Source organism: Neofelis nebulosa, chromosome 1, assembly GCF_028018385.1.
Source record: "Neofelis nebulosa isolate mNeoNeb1 chromosome 1, mNeoNeb1.pri, whole genome shotgun sequence".
Classification (NCBI taxonomy): domain Eukaryota; kingdom Metazoa; phylum Chordata; class Mammalia; order Carnivora; family Felidae; genus Neofelis; species Neofelis nebulosa.
Genome location: NC_080782.1, coordinates 199,764,926 through 199,784,674, shown reverse-complemented (window position 1 = coordinate 199,784,674; position 19,749 = coordinate 199,764,926). Strand labels below are relative to the sequence as shown.

Sequence of the window (19,749 nt, the reverse complement as noted above, 5' to 3'; positions counted from 1 at the left end):
ACAGGGAAGTGGGCTGCTTTTACCAATACAGTGGGACAGAAGTATTGGTTTTGCTGTTCCCTGGATCTTAGGGAACTGGGGTATTTTCAACTTCCTCTCTCATAGAACACTTTCCAAATTGCTACATGAGAAGTTTAACTAGGTTGATACACTACATGGAGGGGTCCCTTGGTAACGGTGACTCAGAGCTCAGCCTCCAGTCTTCCACACCTACACGCCAGACATATGAACAAAGCCTTTTTGGACCCTTCAGCCCAACATAGTCGCCAGCTGAATACCATCGAATCACTTTATTAAAAGGCCTAGAGCACATGGAGCAGAAAATTGCCTACCTGAACTTGGCCTGAATCCCTCATCCACAGATCATCAGTATCATAAAATGATTGCCGTTTTAAGTTTCACATAACTGGCAACAGTTAAATGAAACAACTGTGTGCATGTGCTTTAAATCAGAAGTACTGATAATTCTGAAGTAGTTTCAAACACAGTTTCTCTTTATTAGCAAGATCTTAAATGACTGTTAGAATTAAGCAAAATATTCTTCATAATTTCCACAGTCCCCAGTGAAGACAAGCTGAGTGTTGTACAAAGAGATAGTCGGGGAAAGGCTGGGGATTTTGCCTTTTGGTAGCCATGCATTTATTAGACAGATCAATAAAATGTGTTCAAGGGGTGCCTGGGTGGCTCAGTTGGTTAAGCAACCAAATTTAGCTCAGCTCATGATCTCACAGTCTGTGAATTTGAGCCCCATGTCAGGCTCTGTGCTGACAGCTCAGAGCCTAGAGCCTGCTTCGGATTCTGTCTCCCTCTCTCTCTCTGCCCTCCCCCCACTCGCACTCTCTGTTTCTCTCAAAAAGAAATAAACATTAAAAATTAATAAAATAAAATAAAATAAAATGTGTTCAATAATTCACATCATATGTGCATAAAAGAAGGTAATCTAATTGGAGTGTGACCTCTCTCTTGCATTGATAACAACCTGATTGGTTTGAATGGTGATATAAAGGTAAAGAACATGGAGAAATAGAGAAAATGTATCAATTAGAACTTTTGATTATATTGAATAATAGAGATCGTAATTTTAAAAATTGCTTCTGAATCACATACAAACATGTTTTCTTTAAAAAATATGAATGTGATAGAATATTCAGTGAAACAGATTTCTATGTATGCTTCCTAATGAGAAAAACTTCAATCTAAATGTTTCCCATCACTCTTTTCTTCTAGTGGAGATATATACTTGTCTTAGAACATGGCCTCTAGAGGCAGATGACTTATCTTTTCAGGGAACCTGGGTGGCTCAGTCGGTTAAACGGCTGACTTCAGCTCAGGTCATGATCTCACAGCTGGTTAGTTGGAGCCCTGTGTCGGGATCTGTGCTGACAGCTCACAGCCTGGATCCTGGTTTGGATTCTGTGTCTCCTTCTCTCTCTGCCCCTCCCCTGCTCACATTCTGTCATTCTGTCTCTCTCTCTCTCAAAAATAAGCAAACACTAAAAAAAATTATCTTCTCACTTCTTACCTAAGTTAAACACAGCCCAGTCATTTTACTCTGAGCCACCACAAAATATGAATACAAATAATTTCTACCTGATGTTTTGCCATGCATATTAAATGTTATAATTGATATAGATTCATTAGCACATTATCTGGCAAATACATGTACTAACTAAATATTAGTAATACTATATGTAGTTTTAGATCATTTGAGAATTCTTTCATTATATAATTTTTTTCTTTTTTTTTCTTGTCAACTACCTCCTTACCCCTTGATAAGCAGATATTGAAATTTTATGCAGATGCCAAGGGGCCTCCTTTTGAAATGAAAATGGCATCCTAACCTTTTCAATATTTGAAAGTAATAGGGCATCAGCTGGCGTGAGAGGAAACCAGAAGTCCTGAGCAGGTCCTTATTATTGAGCATGGTATGTTCACTGGTCGCTCGGGCTTGATACCCAGAACCAGATGGTGCTAGCCTAGTTGTACACAGAAGTAGGCACTTTCCTTCTGGTATAGGTTTCTTTTTCCAGGGAAGAGATAAATTTTGGCTGTATAGGTAAATTATAGCACCATCTTAAACATGAAGCAAAGAAAAAAAATCAGCTTTTCTCCACACACACACACACACACACACACACACACACACACTCACACTTTAATCTGTCAAGGAATGGAACTAAATGTGCTGAAGAACATATTATTTCATGTGTAGAACTATTGGGATTTTATGCGGATTCCATACTTTGTTGATAGATTTGTTCGTGTGTACTCAGTTGACTTGTGTGCACCACTTTGTGCTCTCCTGGAAAATAACAGATTAGTTCAGAAGCATGTAGGGTAACTTAGTGACAAGTGTTTGAGCAGAAGCCGTGCCATAAATGGTAATAATAAAGTTCATGTAATTAGAATATATGAACATTGATGCACTTGACTGAAAGGTAAGGTAGCAGATTGTGTGGATTCAAATGACCACCTGGAAACCTAATGTCTGCCTTTCAGAGACAGATTTCTACAGAAGAGAAGTTTAAAATGGCAAATATTTTGAAAGTGTGAATGGGAATAGGGATAATTAGGGAAGTTGTCTAGAAGTTGCTTTTGCATTAAATTTTACTTAAGGTATGAAAAATTCAATCATTCATATATCAGAATAGAAGACTAATGATGAAGATATTACGAGGGCCCTATACTATAACCTGCCCCCAGGTCCCAACATATATAAACCCCTGCAATATCACTGATGTGGAAGAAATGAGGTAGTGAATTTTATTTGTTTTTTTCTTTACTCAAATCTCCAGATCTCACTATTTATAGTCATGACCTCTTCACACATCTCTGACCCTACAATCAATGTGGCCTTCATCCATTTTCTAGCCTTTTTCCTTTCAATATTTAGAAGCTTCTAGCTACCTAGGAAGAAAAAAAAAAATCCCTTCCAAAAAATTCTATTAAGTTTCATGACAGGTTGATAATTTTAAAAAATTATCTGGCTATTTGAAAATGAGCAAGAGAAATACTTGTCAGCTCAGATTTTCAAAAAAGTAACCAAGCAGATATAAAAAAAAAAAAAAAAAAAAAGGAATGATTCCTTGAACATATGATTAAAACACTCACCTGGTAGGTAACATATGGTGAGACTGCTTTGAAATATTAGTTCTTAAATTTTCTTTTACATATTTTGACAAATACACATATATGTCTCATCATATTCAATACCATATATGTATGGAAAGAAATTAGTATTAGTTATTCATTGATATTTTAGCCATAGATGCATGCAAATAAAACTTGTTACCGTTATGTTTATCCACTACTGACCTGGAAATGGAACTTTGTGACAACACTTCTTATCAATTCAATGATATTTTATTCATCTAATGTGGGTAGTGATATTTCTCTAGACAGAGAACTGTCTATACTGTTTAACAGAACACATAACTTAAGGGTATTTGCATTTAAAAATAGTGGTAATAATGTGGAGAAGTCAAACAAGATTATTTTAAACATTAGCAATATAACATTTTAATCCATGTAATATGTTGAACGAAGATCCAACGAGCAACTCTCTGCATAAAGTACAAAATCAGCATAAATTAATCCTTTAGTATTTAAAAATATTAAATTATAAATTGAAGAGTTTGAGGTCTAAATAGCTGTTGAAATTGTACCTTATATATGGAAAAGAATCCCAAATGACGTTTATGAAATATCTTTATCTTTTCTATTTCAATTTCTATAACGGTGCCCTTAAAATTCATTGGAATGAATTTGCATTATATATAAATATTTAATTCAAAAAGATAATTATGATTTTTCTCAATAATTCTTTTTGGTACCATAATAAAATATATAATGTTGAAAAACATATTTCAGAAAAGTTTGGATATTTTCTACTATAAGCAGTATTGGGATATAAAAATATGTTTCAAATTTACAAGTCTAAATATTAGCTGGCATAATTACTAGAATAAAATATAAATGTTTTTGTTTTCTCAACTATTAACCAATTCATTACTAAAAATTATTTATCCTTTACAGGGCATGTGCCAATAGTAGCTACCTATATTAATATATATATATATATATATATATATACACATATATATGTATATATGTGTATATATATATATATATATATATATATATATATATAATCTTATGTTGCAACTAATATATTTCACAGTAATTGTATTGTTAAACTTTTCCATAATTGTTTTTCAGTTAGTAAGTCTTTGTCAAATTAATATGGTACAAAGTTTTACACAAAAATTGGATTAAAATTAAGCACTTTAAATTACTAAAGCAGATTGTAGCATAAAGATTTAATATTAAGTATAAAGTAATTATGTAAGTGGTAAGCTTTTCTGAAAATAAAATATCTATGATGAAAGAACTGGCTAAACTGTGGCAAAATTTTTTTCTAAAGATTTTAAGGTCTTGGATTTGTGTAGAAACCATTATCTCCTTTAAAAACAAACTCTTTTAAATTTTGCTTTTGAAAAATAATACTTGAAAGAGAAGAATAACTGGGATTCCCTAATTTTTTGAGATATTTTCTGGCTCCAAACACAAATGTGAATGGCCAGTGTATACTGGAAACTTTGGGCACAAATATGCATGACAATTGGATGTTATATATTAAGACCTAGTAACTGAGCTCTGTGTTAGTAAAAGCCCTATCATTTGCAAAGATAATTATAATTTGTATGACTCAATATTACCATGAATAGGTTCTAAACCCTGGCCTGAGTGTGGTAGAAACATTTTTTTTAATTGTCTTGCCACTACCTAGTTTTAAGATATTGGGAAATTTCATTAGCTTTACTAGTCCTCAAATTCTTCTGGATAATGTGGAGCTTGCTAGGCATATCATGAATACAGTCTAGTTCTTAAATTCTTGCTATCAGTAAATTTATATGAGCAGTAAATAGTTACATTATTTTCAAGGGAAATAATCATTAATAAAAATCTAAAATGTTGCCAAGTCTCAGTGTTTATAAGGTCCTGATATTGATAGTCTTTTATCTTGTTTTGCTATTACTTTCATGAGCTTAGAAGCCTAAGTCATCACACATTTTGGTGGAATGAATCTTGACTTCAGTTGTCAATTTCGTCCCTCTGGTCTAGGCTCACAGTCCAAGTGTTCTTTCCTTTAGTGGTATAAAATGCTAAAACAGGTGGTCAGCAGAAAAGCAAATGAATCTCCACTAAAGAATAAATATATAAAATATTCTGAGCAGTGATTTACACTGATACATACACAAATACACACAGGACCAAGCACATGTATGTATAAGCAGAAGAAAGACTAAAATGTTGTTAAAATATTAGTGCACCCATTGAAATATGATGTAAAATAAAATGTATAACCATTGAGTACTGCTTTTAATACGTATTGTTTAGGAAGACTTGAATTTGGTTTTACATTTCTGAGTTTTCAATCTCTTATTTGTAAAATAATCTTAACAGACTGTGACAGTCCATCCAATGCCTTGTTCCTATCATTTTTTAACTGTATTTTAAATCTCTTTGCTAATCAAATTTTCTTTTATATCCATAATGTAAACTTAACACGTGTGTGTGGAGAGAAAGAGAAAGGTGGAGAGCAGTCCTCTTTTTAAGTACTGTGTCAATGGAAACTCATACTTGCAGGATCATGTTCTACTTATGGACACATCTGTAGTATATATATCATCTATACCTATCTATATCTATATCTATATCTATATCTTTATCAATATCATCTACATCTATATCTATCTACATCTAATGAACTTTTATAAATATGTGTTTATTTGTATACAAATTAATTTTCTAAACTATCGTTATTTTATAGCTGATTCACTCCAGAATGTTTTATCAGATGTATCCACATTGTATATACATAATCCAATCAAAATGCAATGAAATATGTATATAAGAAAACAAAAAATTAAATGGACAATTTGTATCATAAATGTAATTCTTTTTTAAAAAGTCAAACATATTAGGTCTTGAGCGAAGCCTCAGAAAATCCATAAAAGTTTAGGAATGCCCCTGGGTGGCTCCGTTGGTTAAGAATCTGACTTTGATTTCAGTTCAGGTCATGATCTCACAGTTCACTTTCAACAGGGAACTACTCCCTCTCCCCTCTCTGGAGGAATTCTCTCTCTCCTTTCTCTGCCCCTCCCCCACTTACACTCTCTCTCCTTAAATATAAATAAATAAACATTAAAAGAAAAGAAAAGAAAATCCATACAAGCTTGTAGCCTCTGAGAGTAATTTTGATTAAATTAAAAATCAGTAATTATTAAAAAACACAATCTTAAAATTAAAAGTATATTATGAAAATCTCTTGTGCTAAATAAGAAAGCATACAGAAATTACAAAGTGACTAAAATATAAGGTCAATTAAGACACCACAAAAACATCCCATGTGACAAAGTGTCACTTCTTTAAAATTTGTTACATTTATCAGAAATTAAGAACAATTTTTTAAATGGGCTAAGTATTAAACTAATAACAAGATGAAGGAAAATGATAAAAATAAGAACAAAATCTTTGAAGAATGGAATAGAAAAAACATGGAGTAATTCAATAAAACAAAAATATGATTCTTGGAAAGTGATTAATAAATTAACAACTTTTGCCACGTGAAACAAGAAAAATATTTTGAAAGTAACAAGATATAGGGGAGCCTGGGTGGTTCAGTTGTTTGAGCATCTGATTCTTGATTTCGGTTCAGGTCATGATCTCACCATCATGAGATCAAGCCCTATGTGGGGCTCCACGCTGGGCATGGAGCTTGCTTAAGATTCTCTCTATTCCTCTCTCTGCCCCTCCCCTGCTTGCACATGCATGCACTCTCTTTCCCTTAAAATAAATAAATAAACTTTAAGTTAAAAAAAAATGTAACAAGATATGCAAAGAAAGGGAAAAAAACACTAGAAAATCAGTAGATATTTGAAAAAGAAAAGAAAATGTGCAACAATCATATGTCAAAACCTACGGAAAACAATATGAAATGGTACATTTCTGGAAAATTAAAAAGTTGCAAAATTGAAGCAAGAGAAAATAAAAACTGTAAATTATCCAAAAAGAATTAAAGAAATTAAATTAAAATGGTATCCAACATTTTTCACCAAGTCAAAATTTCCTCAGGCTTTTTCCCCTTCATATCTGCATCTTTGATTAACCTATTTCTGTGTTATTTCCTGACGTGTTTCCAAATTCCATTTTAAAACTGGTGAATTCTTCTATCACTGCTTATGCAGTATTGAAAGGAATTTCCATTTCTATGATTATAGCTTTCTGAAATTCATACTGTGAGTTTTCAGCAACACTTGATTTGTCCCTATGTTCTGCTATTTTTCACTTGATTTTTAGTGTTTATTAGCTTTTTGTACAGAAAATATTGTAATTCTTTGAAGGACAATGTTTTTCCTTGTCTCACATTAATAGACTTCAGAACCTTAAGTTAGTTGGGTAAATAGTTGATAGCTGATATTTTGTGCAGAAATATGATTTAGTAAAGAGAGAAAATTAGAAATCAAGCTGTTAAAGGACACTTGTGCTGATTCAGGCAGTGTTATTTGGCTACTGTTTAGAAAAGATATAAATAATATATGCAAATTAGATGGAACTGGAATCAAAGGAATTTAACAAAGATAGGTTAAAGAACCCAATTTGGTTTCAGTGTTTGGAAAATAAAATAATTTTTCAAGAGGCAATATAACCTTGAAGACTTAGTTTAGAGTTTTTTTATCCAAAGTAACTTGGAATTGTAGAAAATGGAATTTTATAAGAAGTATACAGTATCCCTTATGCTGATATTAATTAAAATGATGAACAGAATTTTGAAATAAAATGTGCTTAAGATACAATTTAAAATCGGCAAAATTCTGTATCAAACTTTTAACATTAATTGCTTCTGCAAATTATTACATATTAAATTAAAAGAGAAAAAATATTGATTTTCTCTTTAATATTCTGATATTTAAATGAATGATATTTAATAAATTTATATTGTATTAAAACATACATCCATGAATCTATTTTGTTTGTTAGTGTAGTACATAATGGAAGAGACATTGAACAACTAAATAGTAACTATTATTTTGGGCTTTAGTAACCTCCAATATGGGTTAGCATTTATAATTTTGATACTAATTTTGACATGAAAAATGATGTCTACATGAAAACTTAATGTTATTGAAAATGTTTTACTACTATTATTTATTTCTTGATCTATAAAAAGAAAAGGACTTATATAGTGATCCTTGATGAAATTTAGGTTAAAAATTAATTTATAGGGGCGCCTGGGTGGCTCAGTCAGTTAAGAATCTGATGCCTGGTTTTGGCTCAGGTCATGATCTCACAGTTGTGAGATCGAGCCGTGCATGGGGCTCCATGCTGGGCGTGGAGCCTATTTAAGAATGTGTCTCTACCTGTCTTTCTGTTCTTTTTCTCTCTCAAAAAAATTAATTTATAGGCAAGACATTTTTTTTTTCTGTGCCTAGTAGTGCACCAATCCACAATTTCCTGAACATGGGGTCAGGGGAAAAGTTACTTTTACATGGTCCACTCCATGTCTTCATTAAAATTGTGCTAATATTACAGAATTAGCTGTAGGAACATATTTGAGAAGGACTTATTATGTAAGTATACTAGTCTATGAGATAGCAAAATCATCAAGGGAAAAAATGTCATATGACTATTTTTCTACAAATGTATTTCCCAAAGACAAAGCTCTGCAAAGTTCCTTTACAAAAGAGAAGAGCTTGCTTGTGGCAAATTTGGACAAATTAATTTTCCACTTCTCATTTGCTTCAACTTACCTTTACCACTTCTAAACACCAAATAAAAACCTATATACATACAACCCATCTCCCACTGTTGAGACAGATAAAATTTCACTTCGTGCACTTGGGCCAAATTAATACAGGAGCCACCTCCTCCCCTTCCATAAGTAAGGCAGCATTTCAATTTACCATGTGTTATAAGCTATGAAGAATTACACTCTTGGTTCCCATCACTATCCAATGTCTGGAAGAATAATATATTGAAAAATGTGAAGACTTTTGAGCAATGGACAAAATGGATAAAGGAGATAAAGAAGCACAAATTTCCAGTTTGAAAAAAAAAATTGAAATGTGTTCTAGTTATAACACTCATTGGCTTTGCTATGGATCTGGCACATAATAGGAACTCAAGAGCTAATGAAAGGAATTAAAAAGGGAAAAAAGGTGAAAACAGAGAAGAAAGAGAAATATGTAGTCTTCTACTTTGGGGGAATATTCCAAGACTAACATAATAATGCAAAACAAAATAAATCAATTTTACATTAAATTTTAACATGTAACAACTCATATCTCCTAGTCACTTTACTAGTTATCTGAATTTAATTATTTTCTTATTTTTCAAAATCTAATTCATTTATTTTTTTTCCTATTTGCTTTTGAACAGCAACCTTAACCTTATTACCATGCTCCTCAAGATTGAAGAATGGGCCCTCAGTGCTCCACATTCTCTTAGAAATACCCTTCCCCCTTCCCCATGATGTCCTGCCTCATTACTAACTAAACACAGCCTGAGATATTAGTTCCAAAAAAGAAGACTTAATATTAACTGATTATTCACCTTTCTTCTAGAGACCATCACGATTAACCCCATCATGTCTTGTATCTCTATTTGTCTCAGTCCTCATAAGAAATGCAAGACTTGAACCACTCTTATCTGTATATAGTCTCGTATACTTCTTAATTTGGCCCAATGTTATATCCTACAAAGTTACCACTGAGCCTTCCATTATCCCCCTGAATCCCATAAGCAGCAAAATGTCCTATATCCTTAATAGGGTTCTTATGTTCCTGTCACTTTATTTCTCTTTGGGTTTCTCCACCTAAAAACCTGGTTGTCACTTAACTTTAGTGTGTTCTGTGGGACCTCCATAAGTGGTCTCTGTTGCTGTTTTTTCTTTTCTCCCATACTTCACATAAGGTAAAGCCTAGGGATAGAATAAGAGTCCTCCTTACTCCTTAGTGACACCTATTTTTTTTTAAGTTTATTTATTTATTTTGAGAGAGAGAGAGAGAGAGAGAGAGAGAGAGAGAGAGAGAAAGAGAAAGCACGAGTGCAGGAGGGGCAGGGAGAGAGGGAGAGAGAAAATCCCAAGCAGGCTCCACACTGTCAGCCTGACTCAAGGCTCAAACTCCCAAACCGTGAGATCAGGACCTGAGCTGAAATTGAGTCGGCGTTTAACTGACTGAGCCACACATGGGCCCCCTTACTGACATTTCAGTTTGTTTCTCCTGGTTTCTAAACTTCTCATCTACTCACTCTGAAGTACATGGTACAAAACTGTTGTACCCCCAAGCCCAGTTATTCCCACCACTGCTAGTATTGGAGATTTTATGATGTAGATCACATTTCCTTCCCAACCATGTATCCCACCATTGTTACTGAAATACTCACTCTCTATAGATGTTTCCATTTGATATCTTAATTTTTCATGTGCGAAATATCTTTCCTTTAATTGCCTTATCTTTCAATCCATTCAGTGGTCCACTCAGATGGGTAAATGCTAGAAGATTTTGATATCTGCAATCTCTTCAAAATTTCAGTGTCCAGTATCTGACATTCAGAATACCACATCTTAACTTTCCAACTCACTCACTATAGAATACCATTTTAAAAATTTTGACTTCCTCCAGGGCTTCAAAACCATCTCTGCCCTTCCCCCTTCCCTGCCATCCTCCATCCCCACATCTCTCCACCCATTTTCTTCCCTCACGAACCACTATTCTAATCACTCATTCAAATATATAGGCAAGTAGCTTATCCCTTGGTCTCTCTGTTGAATGTTTTAGGCAAAACACCAACAAAGTTTAAGATTCAAGTTCCTATCTTTTCTTTATCTGATACCAAGTAGTTGGACAAGGCTAGTGAAAAACACACAACTCTGCTGATTTTAAATTTATTTCACAAGCCTCAGGTGGGATCTCAGTGCTAACTGCCCATCATTTTACATTTCCTTAATCATTATACTCTGCTATGTTTCAATATTTCATACATTTTTTCACTTTGCTAAATCTTTAGTACCCTTCCCTGGTATACACTTTCAGCCACTTGCTTATTTCTCAGTTTACTAAGGAAATAGAAGCAAACAGAAGAGAATGCCTTCTCTTGAAAGTTTACTCCTAAACTACTGGACATTCCTTTTCATATTCTCATCTTGAAGTAAGGGCTTAGCCCTCAGACTTCTCCATTCTATCTATATCCACTTTCAAGTTGATATGATCTTTACTGAAGTATTTAAATAGCATTTATACAGTGATGACTACAAAATTTATATTTCCAGCTTTCATCATTTTTCTAAATCCCAGTTCACACTGCCTATCAAAAATTTCCATTTGCATGTCTGATAAAATGAACATGTCCAGAGACAACTTTTTATTTCATTCTATACTTACTCTGCCTCACCTACCTTTACTACAATTTTTCCATCTCAGTTATTTTAATTCCATTCATCCAGGTCTCAGGCCCAACCACAAAATTGCTACCTTTCTTATGTTTCTCACATCCATGCTTAGTTCATTGGGGAACTGTATTGCCTCTTCCTTCGATATATATCAAGATTCTGAGCATTTCTCACTCCACCTTCATCACAACTTAGTCCCAAGAACAATCATCTCTCCTCTGGATGATGCCACCTTCCAAACATTCTTTCTACAATATCTCTTTTTCATATGGAAACCAGAGTAATCTTTCAAGTGTATCAAAACTTTCCAACATTTCTTAGAATAAATTCTAATATCCTTACCATGATTTGGAAGCTGATACCTGAGCTGATCCTACCTTATATTCTGACTCACTCACTCACTCACTTTGTTCTAACTACTCTGTTCTGTTTTTTGTTTGTTTGTTTGTTCATTTGTTTTTCAAGTTCTTGGGAACAATCCTGGAAATGTACCTACCTCAGTATTACTTTGAGCCCTCAAATCTCTATTGCTTCTTGTGGAATATCCTCACCCCATATATCTACTTGGCACATATTCTCACTCAGATATCTGCCCAGAAGTTCTTTACCTTACCAGAAATAATAGGAGATTATACCTAAAAATATTCCAAATGTATAGTGACAAAAGGAGAGCTTTACAACCTCTAGGTGAAGAGATATATAATTTAAAATTGTATGTAAATACCAAAATGATTTTATCAAGCATATTAGTTAATTCAATGGCTGGTATTTTATTCTCCTAAGAACTTTTCCCCAAGCTTTCTACAACCATTGGGAAAGAGATTAAAGTAATCTTTAAAACAAAAACACACTTAACCTCAATTATTTGGGAGGGATAATTAATTATGTCTACAAAGTGGGTAAAATGCCAATGATATCTCTTTAGAAAGGGAAAAAGCCTATTCAGAGCCTTCTGTCAGAGCATTACTCAGAATAATACTGTTGTCAATAGCATCTGGGTAGGGCAGTATGTAGAGAATTATTTGGAAGTTTTTCTTGTCTATCTTCACAGCATTTGAATAACGATGTTGCATGTTTTTTCAGAAAAACCCTCCATAGTCTAATAAAGTATCTTGGCATAGAATAGTTTTCCTATAAAACCACTTAATTTTTTTGAGTCTTCTTTTTCACTAGTTTATGTGTGATCCTTGCTCATTAATCCAGTCAACATATTTTATCTCCATCAATAAACATTCAGTATTTCAATTTTGATGATGTTTTGTGTATCTGCTAAAATCCCACATCCACTTCTTTCTCCTCAAATTGGAACATATAGTTCATTAATGGCTGTAATTGTCTGTTTGTATTTAGGACTTTACTTTTTCCAGAGGTCATTGGCTTTCATGCAAAAATCAAAAACAAATAACAAAACACAAAAACAAAATCCACCATAGGTTTTTTTAATGTAAATTATACCTTTACTCAAAGATAACAACTGCTGATTGGAACCTTCTCATTTAACATATTTGAGAATTACAGATATTTAACTACTTCACGGAGGTAGAGCCTTTAGTTTAATGGTTCATATGTAACCAGAAATTTTATTTTTCTGGGGTGCCTGGGTGGTTCAGTCCGGTAAGCATCTGACTTTTGATTTCGGCTCAGGTCATGATCTCACAATTGTGAGACTGAGCAGCCCCACACTGGGCTCCGTGCTGAGCATGGAGCCTACTTGGGATTCTGTCCCTCCCTCTCCCTCTGCCCCTCCCTCACTTGCACCCTCTCTCTCTCTCAGAAAGAATTTTTTTTTAAATTAAAAATAAATTTTATTTTTCTTACAAAAGCAAAAAAATTGAATTTTATTGTATTTCTGATGGTTTGATTTTAACATTATGAAAAAAGACAAAAATAAAATAAAAGCACTTGTGAGGAATGTCAAGAGTAAAAAAAGTCTATTGATGAGGAAGAGTTAAATGTAACCCATTTTGAAAAGGGCTAGTTAGCGCTGTGGCTCACGTGGAATCATTCAGAGTCAGTTTGGACTATTCATCTCAAGACATCCCAATAAACTCGTCTAGAATGAAACAAGAGATACCTCTGGATTTTTCAGTTTTTTTAAGTTGCTTCAAAGAACATATGATATTCTTAGGTAAAGTATTTGACTCCTTGGGAAGCCAACTATGTTGTTGTTGTTGATGATGATGATGATGATGATGTAGATTCAGAGGTTTTTTTACCTCAACAATTAATTTACAATTTTTACCAATGTATTTTTTGTTTTATTAAATGGAGGGTAGTTGAGGGAAATTTTGTGATTGGAGTAATTTATTTGTTGCTGTAAAAGCAACTTCCAAAACTCAGCAGCTTAACTGTATGTGTGTAACAGTGAGTGTGTGTGTGTGTGCATGTGTGTGTGTGTGTGTGTGTGTGTAATGTATGTATGTGTGTATACACATATATATATTTTTCTCACATCATAATTCAATGTCACTGAGAAACTCAGTTTGGCAGATATCCTCCAAGTGTTGACTTAGGGACTCACTCTCTATCCAGCTCTTGACAGTGTCATACCAAAGAACACGTGAAGAGAGAACAAGGTGTTTTTATGGACCAAGTCTAAAGGTGGCACACATCAATTACAACCACACTACATTAAACAAAACCTAATTTTAAGGCCCCAGTTTAAAGGCAAGTGAGGCTGTGAAAATTATTACTAAATGTGTTTGAAAAGATGAAATTCGACAGTTATCTAGCAAAGATTTTCTAAAGGACAGAAAAATGGGTAATGCTACTTTTATTCCTATTCATTCACACCTTCATATGCAATATGTATAAACAGATAAATTCCATGTTATTTTTATTCAGAAATGAATTTTTCTGTTCCTATTATAGTTTAGGTAAAGACATAGTATAGTGAACTTGAAAAATTTTTCTTGGGACAAACACAGTAGATTAGAGAATAAGAAGATGTCTTTGTGTGCGGTTTGCATGCAAGTTTGGGGAATCACAAAGGAATGCTGAGCCCACTGAGTGATAATTTTAAGTGAAGAACTATACTATTATTTCTAATTTATTTATATTTTTATTATGCTGATATTTTCCGGACTCTTTTGTAGGAAAGATATTTAAAATAATTAATTCAATTGCACAGTCTTGCTAGTGTACCAGATAGAAAACATTTAAGTGAATAGTTCCTTTGTTGCAGGCAACAGAACAATACTCATGATTTTAGTACATATAACACAGTAGTTAATAACTCAGTCTTTGGAACAAGGTTGTATGGGTTAAAGTCTCAGTTCCACTACATGTTAGCTACATCAGATCAGGTCCCAGTAGGTAAAAGAAATTGGGTAAATGCTAAAAATTGAATAAAGATGGTCAGAAGACAAATCTCTATAACTGCTCTTTCCTAAGAGCACAGAAAAACATTGCTAAAGAATGATTAAATAGCAAATATGTCTTGGAAATTAGATATTATTGTGGGATCCCCATATGAATCACCAAATGTGGGGTCCCCCATTGGATGGAGGGAACCAAATGTGGGGCGACCCAATCAGGTGAAGGAGTAGTGTGGGCAGTGAAAGAATTCACCCAAGGTGGAAAAAAGGAGATAGGTTTACTGAACACAATACAAGGGAACAGTGAGAATAGTGAGGGAGAGATTGTCTGCCAGGAATCTGTGGTGAGGGTGTAGTTAAAGGGGGAAGGTGAGAAAGTATGGGCTTTTTTGATACCTGTGTCCTAGTGTAAGTAACTCCTTGGTCAGCTAGGGTTTATGGATATTTTGAGGTCGGTCATCTAATGGGCCTGTCTGTATTTAGTCAGGGCATTGGGAGTCACTATGGGTCTTTCTACATTGCTCAGGTTTCCATTGCTCAGGTTGGTTGACTAAAAGTGAATTAGGTAGTGTTCTATAGATATTTATATACTTATCTCCCTCAGAACCATTATCTTACATTTTAGGGAATTTCAACTCTTCACTTTCACTGCTCTTCCCAGAAGATTGTTTTTATTTCCCTCTCCTGAAGGGAGATTGGGCTGATATGCTAACCACCATATATAAATTCTGAGTCTTTCAATTTCAGGATTCCTCTCCTGTGGTGTAGTCCCACTGCATGAACAAGTAAGATGTTTGGTTTTTATCATGCCATTCCATGGAAAACTGAAGAATAGGGAACTGAATCCAAGATACTCTGTAAGTAATAAACAGTCTGATCCAAAGATCTTGTCCTCTGTCACACTATTTATAAAGAGGTGGGAAATTAATCAGGCTTAGGGCACAGATAACAACCACAGGAAACTAACCCCTGGCCTGTAGAGGCAGAAAGAGAGAGTGGTCATTGTGAAACAGGAAGAGTAGCAGGTGAAAGTTAAGAGTCTGGGGATTTAAAACAGTAAATTATTACTTCTGTTTCACTGTCTTCACTTTGATCTTTTTCATGTGTGTCCCTTGACCAAATACAAGTGGAAGCCAGACAGCAAATGCATACACTGATGCAGTTAGTCAAGTTCGGACTTCCCAGGCATAGAACATGGTAGAGAAGCAAAGAGTCAATCTGAAGAGCAAATGGAATAAAGCAAAAGTTCTCCTTAAAGATTTAATGCTTTATGTTTAAAATACTCTTTTCTTGAATATGCTAACTTCCAACCATAAAGTATGGCTGAATTTCACTCTCTGAAATTCCCTGAACTAGACATTCTTCTGTTTTAAAATCTCATTCATATCCTGAGTACAATTAAACTGTCTTATCTATCTGTTAATCTTTCTTATAATTTTAAAATCATAATAACTTGCAATGAAACATAACTTCATATATTTATAATTATGAATTATTATAATTATAATAATATTTTTATTATCCTCATATTATTTATAAATATTAAATAATTATTATAAGGCAGTATATGCCTTAAGGTGATTCTCAATGGGTCATACCCCTGAGTCAGGGTGGAACCTATGAACTGTTTCTAATGAATAGAATAAATAACATGTTACTCCCTTGATCGGGTTCCATTACATAAGACTCAGTATTTGGAGGCTGGAGTGAGAGAGCCTCCCTTGCTGGCTTTGAAATAGCATGCTACCATATTGCAAAAGGGTCTGTGAGATGACCATATAGCAAGGAGCCATGGGTGGCTTCTAGGAGGTGATTCCAGGCCTATGGCCAGCAGGGAAATGCCCCGATAGCTGCAAGAGGACAAATTCTGCCAGTTACTTAAATGATATTGGAAGCAGATTCTTGGCAGTCAAGCCCCCAGACAGGAACACAGCTCAGCCAAAATCTTGACTGAAGCTTTGTCAGACCTTGAGCAGAGGATCCAGATGAGCTGTGCCTGGACTCCTGAACGAAAGATATTGAGAGGCAATAAATGTGCTGGTTTAAGCCTACAAGTGCATGGTAATTTGCCAGAAAACAAGAAATATTTTTTTGTAATACTGCTTCTTGAAAGATCTCAGGTTTTCTTAAAAGATCTCTCATTACCTTCATGCGATGTCTCCTATAATTAATTATCTTTTATCAGAAAATCTCAACCTTAAGTAACACAATTCTTTCCAGTTTGTATACATACTAGGAAGGAAGTTTATTTTATTAATGTAAAGAATATGAATATAAAGTATAAAAATTGCTCCAAAGTTTACATATATTTTGAGATAAAATATGAGGAAAATATATTTCCTTAAAAGCAGGCCTTTCATATCACAATCCCAGACTTTAGCCTCTACTACAAAGCTGTCATCATCAGGACAGCATGGTATTGGCACAAAAACAGACACATAGACCAATGGAATAGAATAGAAACCCCTGAACTAGACCCACAAACGTATGACCAACTAATCTTTGACAAAGCAGGAAAGAACATCCAATGGAAAAAAGACAGTCTCTTTAACAAATGGTGCTGGGAGAACTGGACAGCAACATGCAGAAGAGTGAAACTAGACCACTTTCTCACACCATTCACAAAAATAAACTCAAAATGGATAAAGGACCTGAATGTGAGACAGGAAACCATCAAAACCCTAGAGGAGAAAACAGGAAAAGACCTCTCTGACCTCAGCCGTAGCAATCTCTTACTTGACACATCCCCAAAAGCAAGGGAATTAAAAGCAAAAATGAACTACTGGGACCTCATGAAGATAAAAAGCTTCTGCACAGCAAAGGAAACAATCAACAAAACTAAAAGGCAACCAACGGAATGGGAAAAGATATTTGCAAATGACATATCAGACAAAGGGCTAGTATCCAAAATCTATAAAGAGCTCACCAAACTCCACACCCGAAAAACAAATAACCCAGTGAAGAAATGGGCAGAAAACATGAATAGACACTTCTCTAAAGAAGACATCCAGATGGCCAACAGACACATGAAAAGATGCTTAACATCGATCCTCACCAAGGAAATACAAATCAAAACCACACTCAGATATCACCTCACACCAGTCAGAGTGGCCAAAATGAACATATCAGGAGACTATAGATGCTGGCGAGGATGTGGAGAAACGGGAACCCTCTTACACTGTTGGTGGGAATGCAAACTGGTGCAGCCGCTCTGGAAAACAGTGTGGAGGTTCCCCCCAAAATTAAAAATAGACCTACCCTATGACCTAGCAGTAGCACGCCTAGGAATTTACCCAAGGAATACAGGAGTACTGATGCATAGGGGCACTTGTACCCCAATTTATAGCAGCACTCTCAACAATAGCCAAATGATGGAAAGAGCCTAAATGTCCATCAACTGATGAATGGATAAAGAAATTGTGGTTTATATACCCAATGGAGTACTACATGGCAATGAGAAAGAATGAAATATGGCCTTCTGTAGCAACGTGGGTGGAACTGGAGGGTGTTATGCTAAGTGAAATAAGTCATACAGAGAAAGACAGATACCATATATTTTCACTCTTATGTGGATCCTGAGAAACTTAACAGAAGACCATGGGGGTGGGGGAGGGGAAAAAAAAGAGAGGGAGAGAGCCAAAGCACAAGAGACTCTTAAAAACTGGAACAAACTGAGGGCTGATGGGGGGTGGGAGGGAGGGGAGGGTGGGTCATGGGTATTGAGGAGGGCATCTTTTGGGATGAGCACTGGGTGTTGTATGGAAACCAATTTGACAATAAATCTAATATATTAAAAAAATAATAATAAAAAAGCAGGCCTTTCATATTGTTGATTTTCTAAAAATTATTTCTTTTTTATTATTTAACTTTTTAAATGTTTATTTATTTATTTATTTTGAGAGTGAGAGAGAGAGTAAGCAGGGGAGGGGCACAGACACAGGGAAACAGAATTCTAAGCAGCCTCCGCAGCATCAGCACAGAAAGTGATGTGGGGGTTTGAACCCACAAACCGTGAAATCATGCCTTGAGCCGAAACCAAGAGTTGAGGTCTCAACCAACTGAGCCACCCAGGCACCCCTAAAAATAATTTATCTGATGCAGACAGTAGTCAAATGAATAAGAGAATGAGAAAGAAAAAGTAAAAACTTACATCCTTTCATGCTCAGAAATTATATATTGCCAAGTACAAAGGGAAGATTTAAGCTCAAGATTATTCTTTATTTATTATAGACAATGTAAGTTTTTCTACAGAAATTTTCGCCACCAAAACAAAGATGCATTAACTGTATCAATAAATAATCTAATAATTGTCAGGCTACATTGTTTATGTCATTTACCCTCTGAAGTTAAAGTGTGTAAAAATTTAGCAATCTTTTCACCCTGGTTGTAGCTGGAGAATGATTGCAAGTAGGGATTTATTTACTAGTCTCCTTTTAAATGTAATTGTATCAGAGCAAGGTCCCTACTATCTTTCCAGGCTCTGGCTGCTGTTGTGACAATCAGTGCTGGCCCTAATCTTATTGTTAATGTCAAAGACCAAGCATGACAGCCCCAGACAAGATAGGCTCCAGTGAATGACAGAGTAATCAGTCTGGAAAAGAACTGGCTCATCCATAAAGGATCAGACGCAGAAAAGTCACTATCAGCATGTTCACATATTTGCTTCTTTTCTCATTCTGATGGCAGCTAGATCATTTAACATCGTATCCTTATGTCAAAGATTATTTGAAATTCATGTTATTCTAACACTCTAAACCAAAAGGGATAAAAATGTTGTATATGTCAGTACTATCAATATATGAAATTCAAAATATCAGTCCATTCTGTGAAAATAATTTTAAAATCTAGGATTATACAAACTCTCCAAAGAAAGTCCCTTCACCATCCCACACTCAATTTTCGACGATGATATGTTGAACAGTTTCTGTTTAGCTTATAAAGGTGTATAACCTTCTTTATGTCTACTATTCCATTTGG

At 34.6% G+C, this 19,749-nt stretch overlaps 1 long non-coding RNA gene across 1 annotated transcript in view; it reads right to left on the bottom strand.

Moving 5' to 3' along the window:
- Positions 1-19,749, bottom strand: part of LOC131484706 (uncharacterized) — a 379,601-nt gene that overhangs the window by 34,266 nt on the left and 325,586 nt on the right. The window lies entirely within an intron of this gene.